Below are 16,522 nucleotides of genomic sequence, written 5' to 3' on the forward strand. Positions count from 1 at the left end.
TAGAAGAAATGTAATTATGTAATTTTCTTTTGCTGTATAGAGAAAAAGAGAGATCTGCTTCAGTTTATTTTTGTAATTGCATTTTAGTATGCTGCATTTGTATTTGATTACACAACAGATGTTCATATTTTAGAAGATATGAAGAAATAAACCATGTCCTAAGAACTACATTATTAATTTCCTTTAGAAACCACATTATAATTATTATTATTTTTTAAAACAATTTATAGGGGGGGGGGGGGTTTGTTGGTGTTTTCTGTCATTTTACAAGAACATGAAAATCAAAAACAGAAGCCTAAAAGAAATATATTTGTCATGTTCAGATTTATGTGAGAGAATGTGTGCTACACGATTTAATAGTAGCTTCAACGGTAGGCTGTATCATCCACCTGAAAGGGTGAACCACTCTCGTATCGTGCCGCCCTAACAACCTGGAAAGAAACTGCTCAATCATGAAGTATCTGATAGCAAGCTGGGCAGGGAGGGGTGTGTATCTTCATCTCTCATTTTAAACTTGAACACAGGCTGCTTCCTTTCATCCAAGTGGCCTCTGCCTGGGCACCATTAGGCTGTTAGAAGCTGAAAACCTGCTACGACAATGTGAACATTACTAATAGTCAACCAGCCCTTCTTTATAAATATGTGCTTAACCTCTTCAAACCATGTGTCAGGTTACACATCCAGCATTTGAGTGGGGTTTTCTTTTGTCTCTGAAACACAGTGTTTCTTATTTATTTTCCTAAATGAGATCATTATCTCCATTCTCCTTAATATCCTTCCTCTGGCTAGGACTGTGATGTATGAGTTAGAGTATATCTTCTCATCAAAACTGCTCTGGGGGTTAACAGACAGAAGGTACCTGAGTGCTTGTAAAAGGAGGTTAAAGTTGTCAGTTTTTTTTTTTTAAACAGAATACTTTGTTTTACCTTGAAGCTCATTGTACTGTGCAATCACTGTCTGGAAAGCACATAAAAAGTTTGTTATCTTTTGATATTACCATGCATTTAATTACCATGTTAAAACAACATCCCCATTAACATTTATTAGCACCTTATCTTTTCTATCGGAATGTATGATCAGTGGATTCTGTCTACAGTGATACAGTCACACTGGTTCCAGAAAATTAAACTCATCTTCATTAAACAAAGGGGTCACGACTAAAATGGTGGTCTGTTTGTAGCATTCCCAGCAACTGGAAAAAATTAACTACTGATAAGCAGATCTAATTTATCTATGCTATGTTTTTTTTAATCTATTACTTTACATTGCAATGCATAGATCTGTATCTGTAAGTGGCATTCTAACCTCTCACAATAAGCTACTTAATGTCACATAGTTTATTACACAAAGCTTTCTGTGGGCACAAATTATGTCACTAAGCAATTACTATGAATATATCACTTGACTGAGATAAGTTACTTCTATTTATTTGTGACGCTAGTAATATCTCCGTCATGTATCACTGCTTTGTATGATTCAGTAAAGAAGAAATCAGCAAAAATAGGTTGAGTAGAATATTTTAAGTTTATTTTCAATATGGATCTTCAAGATTTCAATGATATTTATAGAACACATTTTAATAGCATACATTTTAGTTATTCTGCTTAATACAAACACACAATATGGTCAAAAACACTATTAATTAAATATAATCTCCTGAATTTTTCAGTTCTTTGTCTTAAATCCGTACACCTCAAAATACCCTAAAACATTATGTTGCTTGCAGCTTCAGAAGGCATGAATTTTTGAACAGCTTCTTTATGGTTACCTTATTAAATTATGCCTGAAGACCTGATTCAAAGTCTTGTGGCTGAAGCTTTTTATATCTCAATATCCCCCCCCCCCCCCCAAAAAAAAGAAAATTGCAACTGAATACATAGGGACCTGTAAAAGATAAGTGCCAGTTAACTATCGGTACAGGTTTGGGATTGTTCTCCTGTAACACAAGCCACATCCTCTACTCAACAACAGCCAGTGTTAACGAGTTACTTTTTTTTGTCTAGTGTTCTTTGCTTCTCTGCGTGCTCCACGATTTTTTCTTCCACATAGAGCGTACTGCGTTCATGTACTTGCATGACTGGTTTTCAGAGTCTGCCTTTTCACCAAAGTGTAAGTACTCCTCCTCTGTGGTGAGAACCCAGAACAGGTCACTGGAGATCACCTGACAAAAAAATAAAAAATAAAAAATAGCGGGAAACTAGTTTCAGGATATCCACAACAGGAAATACAGGCAATGTGAAATCATATACTGTACAAATGAATAAGATTGTAAGCTTAGACTGCATACAAACACACTAGGACCATTTTATTCACAGAACATAGTTTATATTTGTATTTATTTAGCTTGCTTTGATTTTAACCATTGTCAAACATCTGGCTCAGACAGTTATGCACTGGCACTGGCAGCCTGAAACAGAAAGCCCTTTATGTAAAACACACTGTGAATGATGTTCCTGTGGAAACGATTGGAAAGGAAACATCCACTGCCTGCCTGGGATGAGGCAATGCCTGCAAGGACTTACGAGCTGTTAATAGAATGACCTAACAATTACACAGCAGTCAGAGAGCACAATTACTGTACCAGTACAGGCAAGCCCGGGCACCTGGTCAGGGATCTAAGCAAGCAGGCTGACTCATTTAGACAGAACAGATGGTGGGGATACTCATGGTGAGATTCAGGGCAATACAAAAGCTTTATCTGCACAAACAGAGCTGGAGGCACTGCTGCGGGGGCATATACCACAATACATCTGCCGCTCCATAGAGATACACAATATCCAAACCTCATCGGAGATGAAGAAACAAGCTTTTATCCAGAGCATGTCACATGCCTGTCTTTGAGAAAAATCTTTTCTCCTGGAAGCTTAGGCTACTTTGTTTTGTTCAACGTTTTCCTGTGTCAGCTGTCTAGCTCCTTTTCTGTTCGGTGAGGCTCTGTGGTCAGGTTAATGAACACACAAGACTGCAGCAAGGATTGAATTAAACATTAAACCAAAACAGTAGCGTGCCAGAGATAATGCCAGAGTTTATACATGTTATATACTTACATGATTCTTTTAGCAGAAATTCATATGCGCTGTATAAAACAGGCACACTGACTTTCAATACATCCTCAGAAGAAGAACATTTTGCTACAACCTTACTTGCACAAAGCTACTTTTAAAACTATTAACTATTATGTATGTAAAGTTACAGAGGTTATAATTACTTCTCTTTTGGAAGTGTTAATGTTGGCTAGATACTGTAATTATACCACAGTGCTCCCTATTTTTATTATGTTTATATAGGTTTGTCATTATGCATATATATTAGTGCTGGGACGAACACATGATTTCCATGTTTGGCTATTCGCTCATAATTAAAATATTTGTTAGTTTTTCAAGAAGTAATAAAAGCTCTGAACTAGAATTTACCCCAGTGAACGCATTTTTGTCCCAGATGCCCTTCCATAGAGATCACCAAGGGTGCGCGCACATAATTGTTTACTTTTTGCTGTCTAAAAGTTTGAAATAGAGGCTCAAGAGCTGCTGTGTTTTTTATTTATATATAAAAAAATCTCAAATTTCACACTGAACTCTTTTTCATTTGCCATTTTTTGAAACTGTCTCGCAAATTCTGGTGAGACGCTAAGTAAGTGCAAGGTATTTTTGTCATTTGTAGTGAATACAAACAGCTCATTTTTATCCCATATATACATACACAAGAATGTGAATAATTAAAAAATGTGATTTAAAAAAAAAAAAAAATCTATTACATTAGGATGTTTCGATCTCCAAATCCTTCTTCAGCTTGATGGAAAAAGCAGATTTATATAAAAATATATATAAATCAAAGTAGCTTTTCTTATGATCCTATAATGTCTGCAATGTTCCACAAAGTGAATAATTCATGTAGTTTCAGGGTACAGGGTAGCAGCAGGCAGCACTCACCTCAGTGCTGGTTCCCCCATGCAGCTCAGACAATTACATTTACAGTGACCTGAAATGCCAGCTACTTGAGCAGCTTCCAGTCCTTCCCACTGATTATACTCTCCTTGTCTGTAACTTGTGCATCACAAGGAAAATCACAGCTCAACAGCTTCCCAAGATCAGCTCACACAAAATGCAAGAGATTATCAATTGCTCTTGTCCATTACCACACCCACGGCTGTAAACAGGATTTTGGTAAAAATTGAGGAATGGGCTATAACAGGAAAAAGTCAGTCAAATTGATTAATCAACACACTTTCATTCATAAGGCTGAATGAGTTATGATTGAAAACAGGGGCTTTGTATAGCTTATGTCATATATCTCTTGTAAAACATATATTAATGAACCTTTGACAGCATGTGGTTTTAAACAAAATAACTATTTTTGGAGCACAATGCCTACAGGTCAGGGTTGAGTGGGGCAGCTTCTCATGTAATGCCTGTTCTTTTATTTGTAGAAGAGAAGCTTATTTTTAACAATCAGACTATCAAAAGAAGAGAGTACATTGCAGAACTGGCAGTAGTTTCTTTTCCATTCATGCTGGTGTGGGAGTGAGGTATTAAACATTTTCTCAGAGTCATAAGTCAACGAAATTTAAAATAAGGCCTCTTTGCTTCGGAATACAAAGGCTACATTTAAAGGATTCCAAAAAACTCCAAGCTAGTATATATATCCTGTATAAGGTTTGAATTAAATATTCAATTTAATTACTTTTTTGGCAAGTGCCAGTTTGAACAATTAAAGTCATGTGTGGGAATGGATACTGTGTGACCCTGTGTACTGTACAGTTGAAAAGAAGTGCTGGGAGGAATTTGACACAGGCTCAAACACAACCAAAGGGTGAACACATCCATAAGCACATACTTAAGACAATTATTATTGTGCAAAATAAAAAAAATTTAAAATCTGTAAAATAAAAATTTTAAAATAAAAAAAAGAAATACAAAACTGCCACTTGTTAGCAAATGCTGTGACGCTGCTAACATTTGCAAAGCACGTATGCTTAAATATAGTACAACACGTGTAATAAACATAAGTATTTCCTGTACACTGCACAGCAATGCTGCCCTACAGTATCTGTCCTACCTAGCCAACAGTTGACATACTACTCCTCTGTCTGGTTCTGATTTCACTATCAAATATACGCATCGTCAGAGCACTGACAAGTCTAAATTCTGGACATTTTAATTCAAGTAAAAGGCATCTAAAAAACAGTCAGCAATGTTAAAAGTTTCTCCTCTTTTCTTGGATTAAATTAATGAAATGTTCTTGAAAGATGAGGAAACAGCAGATCCCTGACTGAGCCCTTTGTCTGTTCAAAAGCCAGGTGCAGCCACGGCTCTCGACTCTGACTGGAGCCCGGGGGGGGGGGGGGGGGGGGGGCTCTCTGTCTCCACTGAGCCTGCCAAAGAAACCCCACTTAATCAGTCTTTGTATACAGTGTGGATACCTGTCGCATGTTAAGAGGGGTCTGACAGGGCTGGGTAGGACCGCTTCTTTGGCATAGGTATAAACATTCCACTTGTTTAAATTCTCTTCTGCTATCGGTAAGCTTTTTTTTTTTTCTGCTTAGAAAGAAATGATGTTACCTTTGCATAAAAGATAAAGGATTATAAGTGGCAGTCGTTAAGTGCTGTACACCACAATTCTCAAGTTGTCAGCAGCGCCTTTATGAATGACTTTCCAGCGGAATGTCTAGTGGATCCAAGGCTTAGACCATCCCTGTCAATCAGATTTTCCAGCCTGAATCTTTGAGAATGGTTGCACTTGCTGTGAGCCAGAACACATTTTAATTTTTTTCAGTAAAACGGCTGCACCACGCCTGAGCAATCCAAATCAGCATGGCAGACTTCAATGAACAAAGGCTTGGGCCATTTGCAAAAAAGGAGCATGTTTGATTTTTTTAAACAAGCAAATAAAACTGAAAACACTCAAGATACATTAACAAGATACATTTCAGTGTTTAACATTTATTTGCTAAAGCGTCCAAACACAAACATTACCCACAATGCTAATAACACTCTACAAACTGGCATATTTTCTGTAGTATGCACAATTAGCTACTTAAAAAATGACCTTGGGAGTCTATTAAATGTCAATAATAGCCCATTAGCCCATTCTGCTGCAATAATCCTTCTGCAATCTAACAGCAGTTCTAATCTTTCACAGCTTTCAGTTTTTAGTCATTCTACCTGTGGGTGGACAGATGTCCAGAGGTCATGTGACTGCCGTCTGTTTTTACCCTTATGCAAATAATTTGAAATCGTAAATGCACTCTTGAATAGCAATTTTTTTTATTGATGAACGGAAAAATAAATAATAATAATAATAATAATAATAATAATAATAATAATAATAATAATAATAATAATAATAATAATAATAATTTCACTTAAGCATTGGTTTGGAAAAATACATAATTTTTTGTTTTTTCTCACACAGTCTTTTTAGAAGCTCCTGCTATTGCTATGCCATCAGCAGTGCCTTCTGGGCTGATTCAGCCTGCCAAGCTCTGAATCATACTGAACCAACAACTGGGACCAAACCAACAGCGTCTTAGAAGTGAGAGCATGTGGTCTGTTATTCAAGCCAAAAAACAAACAAAATACAAACCCAACTCAGAACTGTACTTTCTGAATCATACATTCATCTTCAAAACGGTATCCATAGTTTAGACCACCAGTGTGTGCCCAATGAATCAGGAATCCTCCGTTTCTGATTCTGTACTGTGTATCAGTGAGGTAAATACAGACCGCTTTGCAGACTGATGATATTTTACTTCTGCTGTTCAGTTCAAACAGAAGAATGCTTGTGTAAGAACAGTTATGCACATTGATATGCTTATGCCAAAAACAGTAAAAAATAAACACAGTATAAACCAAAACGCTATAATGACCACTCCATTGTAAAATACAATTTCAGATCACAAGCCAAATTAATATGATGAAATGTTTATTTCTGTAGCTAGAACAGACAGGCTGGCATGCTACCCTAAGTGACTCTGGGAACATATGGCAATAGCTGTGTCCAGCCTAGAAGAGGGAGACAGAAGCAGGTATAATGCCTCTGAACATGTGGTGTCTCACAGCTCTGATCTTCTCTAACCCCTGGAAGCTATCTAATTACAAGCCTGAGTCCCCCACACTGACCTTGACTCATGTTTAATTCAAACTTCACAGCTTGGGGGTAAAAACCTTTGGTCAATGTGGGCCTGTGCGGTATCCCGCTGCTTGCAGTATAGGCGTATGACGGGTTCAGCTAATTAGAGGCTGTAGGCACAGAAAAATGATTTTTTGCACCACAGTACTGCTCGTGACATGCATTATAAAAATAAAAATATATATGTACATAAACTTGAAGGGTAATTATGAAGAATTAAGGCGAAACAGCCTCTTTCATGTTTATACATGCAACTCTAGCATAAACATGTAGCAGCTCTGCCATAAACAACCACAAAAAACAGCTGTTTCCCTAACAATTACAAACCAAAACCTTCTAAAATTGGATTGTGACATTCCCCTCAAAACAACTCTAATCAGTTTGCATTTTGTACTCGTATAACAAAAAATAATATTGCAACTTGCACCTAAAATATTAGCAGTGAATGCTAAGTGGTAGGAAATAACTTCCAATATGAAATGCTCTTTTGCTGCTTAAGTTTACTTTTCCAGTCATTATGTTTCCTGCAAGACTAGCACTGGGAGCCATTCTTTTGTTTGTGCTGTACAGAGCCACGGGTTCGACTTTACCCATTCATTTTTATATGTTTCACGTTATCTTTCAGTTCTGCAACACACTATGTAGTTAAAAATCAGGCAGATTTAAAAGAATGACATAAATTAGTGACAGCATACCTGTGTACAATTAATACAATACAATGAATTACATGCACAGTCATACACAAGCAATTTTTTACACACACAAGAAACTGGTATTCCTTTCTAGCACAGCTACAGGAAATGCATATCGAAGATGACCTGACGTTTTTAAATCTGTTTTTTTTCATTACCTCCCAGTGGCTGAAGACCAGCTGTGGACTGGCAAGGCCACTCGTCCGCTTCCTGATCTCATCCGCAAAGCCAAAGCTCTCTGGTACTGGCAGGACTGCCTTAATAATGAACATGCCTGTGCCTTCTTTCATCTCCTCCTGCAGCACTCGCCCCTCTCTCTTGGATAGGACACCATACACCCGACCTGGAAAAGGGATGCAAGCAGTCACAGGAATCTACTGCACGTGTTCAATTCCTGCTTTTAAAAATAACGAGTATGCAGCACTGAGAACTTTTTTTTATGTTTAACAAAACTTCTCTTTTGCCAATGCCATGTTACACCTTCAGTAACTTGCAAAAAACAAAATGACCACTGCGGCATTAAAAACAATGTGTTTTAAGTTGGCGTCAAACCGTTGCGGCACTTTATAAAGGAGAATTCTACTTACTCATTTGTCTCTTTATTACTGTTTATTTACACATCAGCTACTTAGGTATGCAGTATTATGTGGTATGCAGTATTATCTAACTCTTGGTGAAGATAAAAGGGATGCATATGAAAACACTGCGATCCCAGAAAAACAAATCATTTGCATCTCCATCACATAATCCATACAGGACGGTCTCTTGGGTCCCAAATATTTCAGTAATTATTGTGCATCCTAAAATGAGACATGCAATTATCAGAATTGCGTTCATGGACTTTGGCATTTGTTGATAGCATCACAGTAAGTGCAAATGGAACCATTGTGAGATAATCATATTCTGTGTGGTTAGTTAAAATTAGTTTGTGTCCAGTTCATACGGTTTTAACATCAATGATAGTTTAACACTGTTTGGGCCAATTTCAATGCAGCTCTTTAAAACGTGTCTGCATGGTTGTCTGCAACTAAATACCTAAATATTTTACTTTAAGATTTTTTTTTTTTCTGGAAGGAGGAACACATTCTCATAACTATTACCTAATCTGGGTTCAATTGTAAACAAACCTGCCCTATCAACAGGGGTGGAAATAAGACCCTATTCCACAGCAGTTCGATCCATTTCATGTTTATTATGCGCTTAACTGGCACACTTGAGCTTGCTACTGTACTTATACACTGGGACTAATTAGGCTCCTAGTAAAATCTGGAATGTCTCAAACAGCTATGAAATGGGAGTCTTTCCCACCCGCTGCTCTACTAAACTGGCATAAGTAGTGCTCAAAGAGTAAGTGATGGGTTCTGGCTTTGATTTAATAAACTCTTGTCTTGCCTCAATGGGAGGTCCAGTTACTGCTGAAAATAAATTAATATAAGTCATTGTAACTATATTTAGCCGACAACTGCCCTTTGTTTCAGAGCTCTAAAGGATGACATCACTGCATCTGAACACTGATGTTCCACTGCAGCTTCCCATCGGGGAACAGTGAAAACTATTTCCTTTATATACAGTAAATCATTTTAAACCTTGGCACTAAAAAAAATAATACTTGTACTGGTAAATACATTACAAAGTATGAATTTACAGTTGGCTTGGGAAATCTGGTATCTGGACCTTTATGTCTTACCTAGTACCTCTGCAGTGGCCATGATTTCACAGGTGTACATCGCAGCCAGGAGGCGCTGGGGTTTAGCCCGGAAAGCATGTTGACAGGCATCCTTCATGGCTGCTATGAGCTGTCCCGAGAAGGACCCGTAGCAGTCAGCAACAGCCATGTCATTTTTACGTTTGTAACGCCCAGCGGTGCTATTAGAGTGCGGACTAACTTGAGCATGTGCACCCTGAGGTGGTCCTTTATAGTTATTGCTGGCTTCTCCCTCCGCTTGCTCCTGCAGATCCTCAGTGGTCTCCTCTTCCATGGAGTCTTGATGATGTGTCTGTGCAATGTGCTGGGGTGTCTTCATGTCCCATTTCTCCACAATGAAGCAGACCCCCATTAGAGGTTCCACATAGGTCCGGAAAGCGTGGCCAACTGAAACCCTCTAACTATGCTGTTGTCAAAATCCCGGTACACTCCAACCTCAGATGTGTGTTAATCTAAACACTGCCAGACTGATGGTCTCTGGTAACCTTCTAACCTGTTAAGTAAAATGTTAGGCCCATATCGGCGTGGACCGAACATCCAAATGTGGTTCACAGCGCCCCTCCATTTCCGCCCTTGTAGGTGGGTCTCCAGCTTCTGTTTCAAGTCCTGGATGGCCTCTAGGGTTCTCTGATTGATCTCCAGGGCCTCCCTGCCTTCCTTCACATTTAAGTTGAACTGCTCCATTGTTCGTATGAGGTCGCTGCTGTCCTCCAAGAGCCAGGTCACTTCTTCAGGAAGTGGCATTGCTCTAATGCCAAGGGTGGCCAATTCGTTTGAGGTAGTCAGTGTGACCAGTCCATCAGAATCAACCTGGAATCCTTCACAGTTCTTGGACTGTTCTCCCTTTATTTGATGTATCACAGCAACCTTGTGCTGTTTCCCCATGTCTTCATTCACCATGTCCATCTTCGAAGGTCGAATTATAATGGAACTAAATGGAATAATGGGCTCCGAAGCAGTGATCTCTATCTTGGCAAATCTGCAAATGACAAAAAAAAAATCCAAGCATCAGGAGAAAAATGAAATGATCCTATCTCCTGAAAACTGCTTTTTTCGGAAGGCATGCAAGTGTATCTGAAGTTTTCTGAGCCAAAATTCATGGCAATACATTTTGCATGCCAAAAAACATGATTTTACCATTAAATTATTATTCACACAAATGGTAGAAAAATCACAAAAGGTAATGCTTTAAATTAACAGGAGCAGTAATGCAGATATTAAAATTTGTTACTGAGCATTACTGTATTAGCCTATAGTTTATTTCAAAACAGAAGGAAATGCAATTTGCTAACCACCATATAAGACCGAATATTAACTAAACCACAAATGTATTTATTTTCTAATGTTTATTGTATGAATCATGTTTTTTTTCAAAATCATCCAAACGCCTATGTTTATTATAAGAATTACAGCTTGTAGTTTTCTTGATCGCTTTAAATTCCTAATTTGTTAGACAGTATATCATATTGTGCATGCAGACATAGCGCATTCATTCATAAAAACACTTCTCGCTGTTTATCCCTTACTTAAAAAATAAAATAAATTAGCATAATGTAATATTGACCTCTTAACTATCATTAAGAAGTGTAGCTACAGAGCAAATAACAGCAGCAGTTTGTTTGACACCAGTTATAAGGAGGCTTTCTGTAATCTTTTTAGTGCCAGACAGTCAAAAAAATGCTGAAAAGGGGCTAATCCTTCTTCTAATGTTTATATGTCATTTCCCAGTATCTCGTGGGAATGGCAATTCAGTTTCACAGCTACTGCTGCACAGGAGGGTTACATTCTAATGACTGGTAAGGCAATGAAAGCACACTGAACATTTAGTTATAATAATAACAATAACCTTTATTTTTATATAGTGGACCACCATCACAAAGCATTTTATAAGATACAAGACTAGGGTGTGTGAACTATGCATCAGCTGCACAGTCACTTAAAACAACGTCTCACCTGAAAGACGGAGCACTTGCTCGGGGTCACACAACGAGTCAGTGGCTGAGCTGGGATTTGAACATCGACCTCCTGGTTACAAGCCCATTTCTTCAAGCACTGGACCAAACAGCCTCCTATGACAAACACTTACGTAAAATAATTCTGAACCAACTACAGTATATAACACAGGAAGCACTAATCAAATTATACAATTAGAACATGTTTTACATTTTATCAATGATTTTTTAAAATTGAATTCCAAAAGATAAATTTCATACCGAAGTATCAATTTACCCTCTAACTAGGAACTTAAAATTACACATCTAATTTTCCACTGCAGATTAATATCAAATAAATCCTCTTTGATAGCTCCCCAGTAAGGAGTCAGAATGTACAGAACTGGATTATTCAGTTGCTGAAGTGCCCTTGATTAAATTTCAAGACCTGGAAAGCCAACTTGCATTATTAAAGGAATATGAACACGGTTCTCATCATTTTCTTAAGTACAGCAAATCCCATTAGTAATGACAATGAATTCTAGCTTGAGTTCAATAAATGGATAAAAATCAATATACTGCAGGCCACACAATACTAGTGCTGATGATTTTATGTTGACTTAAAAAAAAAAGGTGTCTATTCCTACCATTAAACTCACCTAATTGTATTTGAAACAGCTGTGATTTCTGAACAGCACCATTTTTTTTAACCAAACACCCACTTCGTTGTTTAATGTGGTACTGGAAAGAGTCACACGAGCTACAAAAGCGTTGACCTCCTTTATTGAAAATGGTCTTAAAGCACCCCTGAATGCCGAATCTTTTACTTAATATCTTTGTACTCCGCTCAGCAGCTCCTAGGCTGTCGAGAATGTGATATTTTTAACTCCTCATCCTCAAAGAGATGCATTTATCTGGCCAGTTAGCACCAGTAATACGTTGACCTCTCCATCTTCAGTTTACCCCTTTGCTGGTGCTTGTCAGTTCTGGGTCAAATCTTAGCTCAGTCTCATTTAACCTCAGGGTGCAACACTAGTCTTACATTGCATGCCACCGATCGTAAACAAAGGAACAAACAGGAGACCAAGTAAGCTAAAACAATCAGCTATTCACAAATAGAGAAGGATGCAAGACATTACATAGATGACAACCACATATAGCTTTATTAATCTTGATAATTCTTCACCATGTTAACTGTCATATATATGCAATTTCCAATCTATGTGATGCTCAGAGGTAATCCTAATCACATTCCTTTTCATCTCTTCCCAACCCAACACCAACATCTTTCTACATTTATTCCACAACTTAGTTGCTTGCCCAACTCAGTGAAGCAAGTCCGTGGTAGACAATTGAATTTGTTTTCTGCCCCATTACGAGAATCAACACAACCAACAGGATGCTCCTCTCGCTAGGACTAACTTAAGTAGATACATTAGTGAGTGTAACATGAACGTAGCAATTCCAGTTAAAACACCACCACAAAGCCCTGACAAAACCCAAACACTGAACACACAAAATACCAAGTTCAGCAGTAACCTCACACCCTTTTTCTGTTTTATTTTACCTTGAACATTGTTAACTTGTATGAAGCACACTTCATTTACATATACAGTCATGATGCACATGTGTACAGCACAATGAGCTTTTATTTTTTTTTACTTCCAAAAGCACTTTTTCTTTTTTAATAGTATTTGATTTAACGCAATAGGGTTTAATAAGTTCATTGAAATATTTAGCATTCAGTGTATTTTTGTGCTGGTACGCAGTTTTAAATCTTTCGTTTTGTTTGCTAAAGTACCTTACCACTCAAGTACTGATGCTCCTGGTATTCAAATGTTCTCTGTACTGTAATCTCATCTCCTGAGTTTAATTATTGGCTTCATATTTTTGCTTTGCAACAGACCCCAAATGAAAGCAGTATTTAAGAAATTAAAGATAGAGATACCTGGCACTAAACCACTTTAAATTTGCTTAACATTCAGACAAGCCCTGCAGAATCAGGGATATTTCAGAAACAATTCTCAGCATGGCTTTTAATCTTTGCCATATTAAAAAGTGTATTTAGGCTTCTGGGCTCATTTTGTTTCTCATGAAGATGGATTTGTTTAAAGCAGCATTATTGTAACGCTGCAACAATACGTCCTGTCATAGAGACTAATGGTACGGCTCTGAATTTTTTATTAAAAATACTTAATTGCTGAAGCAGTCTGCTTGAAAATCTATGTTTCATATCTCCAGTGTTCTCAGTGTATTTATTGTAGGGCATAGTACAAACCAGTGTACTCATGCATACAGTCACTCATCTTTAAAAATACAGAAAATGCAGTGGTGGAATTACATACCGATGTGGACATGCTCCCAAAAAAGAGAAGTCAACTTAAAAAAAGTAATAGAAGCCAGCAATATCAGTTACTTGACATTTCTTTTTGATCATGTGTTCAAAGATTATGAGACACACCTGCATTTAAACATCTGAGAGACAAGCACGCCTTTGTTTTAAGCAGATACATCAAAGACTGTTTACCTAATCAACACAACTCAGCTAACCTGAAAATCATTTCATGCTACACCTTTTTGCGGAAACTCCAATAAAGAAGGGGCCTTAGGGCTAACTTGGCAGTGTTAGTGAGTTCTTAACAAGCTCTGTGTGAGGGCAAACTCTTATGTTTACTGTATGAATAGAACATGTTGTGTATGCGAGATTTCAGAACATTCAAACTGCTTCTGCTAAAAGTGCTACATGCATCAGAACTGTCAAGCACTGTTCAACAATAATAAGAGAGTCTCCATGACAGGCATCTAGACTTCCTTATGACAAATCAAATGCCACCTGTCAGAAAGTCTTTGTTCCGGACAAACTATTTATTTTACTCGTAGACCAATTACAATCTGGAGAGGAGACGGGATACATTAAAGCCCTTGACAAAATATTCATCTTACACGACTGTTATTTTATTTCTCCTCCAATGACCTTATCACAGGGAAAACATAAAGGAAGGCACGCAAGTCAATGTATATTGATACATACATTTATCTAACAGGATATTGTCAAGAGAAATGAAGCAGTATTCTTTCTGTTTACCAATGCTAACTGGCTGTCAAATATTTTGAAAGCCTAAAGAAATACATGCATATCCCTTGTTGTTGTTCTTACACAGCATTTTTTTTTTCATTTCTCTGGGTTTATCTCATTACATTTCAGTAATTTTATATGAACAAAAATGATATCCCCAAGACAGGTCATACACCGGTGCTTCTAGATTGTATTTAACCCTTAAATATATTATCAGATTCCAAGCATGAGACATTTGCACGCTGTAGTTGGCTTCACAGCTTTAAAATATATATTTATGGTCTGACAGTAGCATAAAGGTTGCCAACCTAAAAGATATATCACAGTTCTGTGTGTGTGTGTGTAGCCAAGTGAAAAATGTGTGTTGAATTGGGTACGACGTGCTGACCTTTCTCTCAGGTCGTCCAGGCATCGCTGGAGGTGCACCTCTCCCGCCGTGACCAGCACATGCTCCACTGTATCCTGTATGAGTACCTCAGCGCAGGGGTCAGCCTGGTTCAGCAGCTTCATCCCTCGAACCAACTTGGGCATACCACCTAGGGGAGACAATTTGTTGATTCGTGTTTCACAAAAAGAGAAGACATCCAAACAGCACAAACCGTTGCCTACGTGTAACAGAACACATTACAGGTTTTCAAACTTACTGGGATGTTTGGGTTCGATAGCCACTTGCACAATAGGAGCAGCTTCGAAGGTTGACAACGTTGCCGACTTCAATACAAACTCCTCCAGCCCTCCAATACCTTGAGAAATAAATCACAAGACACACTGAAGTTTAACAAATATCCTAGAAATGTGTAACTAGGTAATGTTTTTTAATGCTGTAATGGATTGCTCATTATATTAATGGACATTGGAAATGGTTTTCCTGTAATGAAAACACTGGGCTAATAAGAAGGCCTAAAAGAGTTTTATTTTAAAACTAGGATGTCAAAAACACAAACGTGTGTAAATAAAAATTTAATTATTTCAAGGTAATACCAAACGTGACTAATATGCATGTTTTTTTTTTTTTTGTTAGTTTTTTTTAATATACTACATTATCTCAAGGCTGTGAAAATCCTTAAATTAGCAACATCATATACACTTTTTGATTACTGCATTTATACAGATCAAATATTTCAATTGAAAACTTAACTCTTAAGCTCTCAAGCTGTTTTAGATTTCACTGCAGGAAGTCTTTTTTTCTTACTTACGAGCTCCGACTTCTTGATATACCAGCACTACACTTTAATTTAATTTAATTAATTTATTTTTTACAAACAGCCACTGTACGTACTGTCTGTCAGTGAGCACGGTTTAGTTTTGGTTAATTTTTTATGTTACTTTAATGGATTTAAAAAAATAAAATTACACAATGTTGCCAACAGGAGCATGAGAGCGAGAAGTTCAGTTGTAACATTAGTTTGTTATTTTCACAAGCTGCAAGACCCCCCCACCCCTACCCCCCTCAGAATGCAAGAACTAATAGGGCCAAAAACATCATTTGAATGCTGAGGATCAATTTTAGACCTGATGTCCTAAACCTACTGATTTTACATGACCCCAAAATGAGTTTCAATGTATACACTGCAGGGTTCCAACATTGATCTTGACTAATGTGGAATGCCCTACAGTGCACACATCTTTTGTATGGTACTAAAAGCTATAGAGATCTGATTCACTATACCAACACTAATCTTTTGGTGGAATGGGAAAGTGTGTGAGTGAGTGTAAACATAAAACAAAATATCACAATTTATAATTTTATAAAATTAAAGTCAAAGAATTTTCCTTTTAAAATGACATACCTCCTGTGATGTACTGTGTCTCCTTTGTAAAGAAATGAATGTATTTGTGTTGGGTAGATGGTTGGCTTGTAACACTGACGGTTTCTAAAGACCAATTTAATTCTTTGTATAATGCATGATTATAAATTATTAAACCCTTAATGCATTCTGATACAGGGCCCAGCAGTCACAATTGCCAAACGGAACTGAACGTCAATACC

The 16,522-nt window shown here is 37.4% G+C and overlaps 1 pseudogene; it reads right to left on the reverse strand.

Moving 5' to 3' along the window:
* Positions 1-1,533: 1,533 nt before the first annotated feature.
* Positions 1,534-16,522, reverse strand: part of LOC121298528 — a 58,976-nt pseudogene continuing 43,987 nt past the window's right edge.

Source organism: Polyodon spathula, chromosome 24 (assembly GCF_017654505.1).
Source record: "Polyodon spathula isolate WHYD16114869_AA chromosome 24, ASM1765450v1, whole genome shotgun sequence".
NCBI lineage: Eukaryota > Metazoa > Chordata > Actinopteri > Acipenseriformes > Polyodontidae > Polyodon > Polyodon spathula.